Source organism: Crocuta crocuta, unplaced genomic scaffold (genome assembly GCF_008692635.1).
Source record: "Crocuta crocuta isolate KB4526 unplaced genomic scaffold, BGI_CrCroc_1.0 scaffold234, whole genome shotgun sequence".
Classification (NCBI taxonomy): Eukaryota; Metazoa; Chordata; class Mammalia; order Carnivora; family Hyaenidae; genus Crocuta; species Crocuta crocuta.
In genome coordinates, this window is record NW_027529647.1 from 4,025,999 (window position 1) to 4,029,325 (window position 3,327).

Below are 3,327 nucleotides of genomic sequence, written 5' to 3' on the forward strand. Positions count from 1 at the left end.
CCCGGTGCGCGATGCAGGCCGGGAGTTGTAGTCCTCTGCTGTTGACCAACGGCCGCAGCGACCGGCTCTGTCCAGGGGCTCGCCGACTTCCCGGGCCTCCCCGTCCGCCAGCACCGCTGGATACTGCCGAGCCCCGCGCCACGCGGGCGCTGCGTGTTGGGTCTCGCTCGGAGTGGCGGAAAGAATCCTCCTGGGAGAGGACTGCGCTATTGCTCCCAGAATGCCCTGCGCTGGAGGAAGGGGCGGGACTCCAACTCCGCCCCAATCTCGGAGCTTGCGGCGTGCACTGCAGGCCCAGGTGTGCTGCTGTGGCCGCTTCCCCGTCTGTGTGGACGGGCACCCGACGAGGCCCTGGCCGCTGCGTCTCCATGGGGCCCGCAGACCTCCGTGGCGTCCTCCCAGGGACTCCTCAGTCCCCTTACCTCCCGCCTCTCAGCCGCCGTAAAGCCTCTTTGCAACTTGTCTGCTTCCGCGGGTCCTCTCGAGGCTTCGTGGTCAAAAGCTCCAGTTTTGGTGGCACCTGCTTGGGTGGAGACACGGCCTGGGCACTTACTGCGTGACTTGGCCACGTTACTTCTCGGTGGCGGGAGACGACGTGAGATGCCATCCACGGCCCGCTCAGCACCGTGCCTGCGAGGAAGACCCCTAGACCTGGGAAGCCAGGCTCTAGACAGAGCCGCCCCGCCCCCACCCCACCCCCATTCACGGAAGAGCTTCCTCGGTCCAGCCTCTCCCGTTAAGTTCCCTTTGGGCAGCTTGAGGTCACTCAGCCAGCAGTTGAGCACTCACAGCCCCTCTGCCGCATAGATGTTTTGGAGGCAGCAGGACATGCCTGGAAGCGGTTCATCAGACGCGGCCGAAGCCCAGGGAGGCTGTAGAGTGGGATGCCAGGATGCTGAGGGCAGAGCCCTAAAGACTCGCGTTCAGGGGGCACCTGGGGAGCCTGAGGTGCACTGGTCGTTCAGGAGACAGAAACCAGGCATGTCAGCTAAGAGCTTCAGGGCGAGTACTTGGTCGTGGCTCAATTGTGCCTCCAGACTCCAGGATAGAGTTTGGTTTGTTTTGGTTTTGAGAGAGAGATACTGTGAGCAGGGGAGGGGGGGAGAGAGAGAGAGAGGAGAGAGAGGAGAGGAGAGAGAGAGGGAGAGGGAGAGAGACAGAATCCCAAGCAGGTTCTTCACTGTCAGTGAGGGGCCCAGTGCGGGGTTTGAACTCACAAACTGTGAGATCATGACCTGGACCTAAATCAAGAGTTAGACGCTTAGCAGACTGAGCCACCTAGGTGCCCCAAGATGGGGCAGAATTTAAGTGGAAGGCTGGGTGGTGTTTGTCCCAGTATCCAGAAAAGTCTAAGCTAAACTCAGGAGGATCTATGGGGACAGAGCTCAGCCTTCTGAGGAGCCCCCGTCCCGGGAAAACCTCTCTGACTCTGGTGCGGCCGCCGGGGTGGAGCCGCTTCCTGAGTTCTCTCTCTAAGCGGCAAGCTTGGGGGGCACTTGCCTGTCCCTGGCTTCCTCACCTGTATGAAGGTGACAGCATGCAGCCTCTGACCCTGTGTGGCTGTGGAATCACAGAAGATAGTTGAGGGCCAATTCCACAGTTCCCCTTCCCTCCCCTGCCCCTTCCTAAGGATACTGCCTGGGCTGGCTGTGTTCGACTGGGGTCCACGGCCGGCCGTGTAACCTCCCAGCAAGAGATGCCACTGACATTGAGCCGGGGTTCCTGTCAGCTCGCTGCGGAGCTTGTCACGGGGGTCAGGAGAGAGGACGGGGGAGGAGCACTCCCGCCCCGCCCAGTCAGGGGCCTGAGACTGGAGTATCTCCGTGTCCTGTGTCCTGTGTCCTGTGTCCGTGTCCGAGGGGAGGGAGCTGGAGAAAGGCTGGGAGGGGCCGGACACAGGGCCCTGTGTGCTGGGGGAGGCGGTGGCTCAAGCATCCCTTGCGGATCCCACGTGTGCCCATGTTGTTCTCGGCTTTGGGACACAGCAGTAAACACGGCACCCACAGACCTTCATGGGGTGGAGATTCTGGCGGGGTTCGGACACAGGGACCCTCAGTGGTGGGACGCACATGCCGGAGCGGAGGCCAGCGGGTGGGCCGAGAGCGGGTCGTGTCTGTGCTGGGAGACGCGTGACCTGTGCTCTGCCCGATTTTACGTTAAGAGCCATCACTGCCTGCTTCGCGAGCCCCACGTGCTGGGCTGACGTGGGAAGACACGTCCACACAGGTAAAAAGTGAGGGCCCCGGGGCGCCTGGGTGGCTCAATAGGTTAAGCATCTAACTCGATTTCAGTTCAGGTTGTGATCTTACGATTTGTGAGTTTCAGCCGCATGTCAGGCTCTGTGCTGATAAGTGTGGAGCCTGCCTAGGCTTCTCTCTCTCCCTGTCTCTGCCCCTCCCCTGCCCGTGCTCTTGCTCTCTTTCTACACACACACACACGCAGAAAGGAGGCGGCTTTCTGATAGTGCCCTGTCAGGGCAGAGCCTGCTTGGCGTCCTCTCTCCCCGCCTGCCCGTACCCTCCTCGTCCACCTGCATTCTCAAACTTGATAAAAAAGAAAAAAGGGGGGGGGGGTCCCTTCCCTGGCCCTCCCTCTCCCGGCCTGGGAACTGCCAAGCAGGCGGAGGGCCAGGCGCTGGGAAGGCCAGGGCGGGAGCAAACACAGCGCCCTCCCCTCAGCGTGGACGCGCTGGGCGGGGCTCCAGGGACAGTGGAGGGACCCGGACGGCCAGGCACCCACCCGCCAGCAGCCGTCTTCCTTGCCTTGTGCTCCTCCATCACGCGGCCCCACCAACACGCGCTGACCGGAGACAGCATCAGCCTTGGGGGCTTGTGGCCCAGTGGCATCAGGTTATGGGGGAGGGTCCTCACGCAGAAGGGGTGCACTTGGGCTGGGGGGGGACTCGGGCCTCCTGCTGTGGGGCAGCCCCTTCTTGGGTGGCGGTGGCTGCTGCCGTTTCCGCTTACGGGGGCTTCCCCCAGGAGTCCTCCGGCCCTGTGCTGCCCTAGTGGGCAACGGTCTCCCCCTCAGGCTGGGGGCCCTGGGAGGGCCAGGGCGGGGATCACAGCATCAGCTGCTGCCAGTCCCGCCTGCGCGTGGCGCAATCCCACCGACGGGCTTGGTGATGACCGTGTCAGGGCACCTACCCTCTCTGAGCACCGGGAGCACAGGAGGGGGCCTGGAGCTTCGCACACTCTCCAGACCCCAGGAAACTAGTGGGGAGGTGGCTCTGGGCAGGACTTCAGCCTTGGACATGTTCACACCCACAGACCCCCTCCTATTCCCTCCTCACTGCCCCCCCCCCCCCCCCCCGACCCGGGCCCCCCC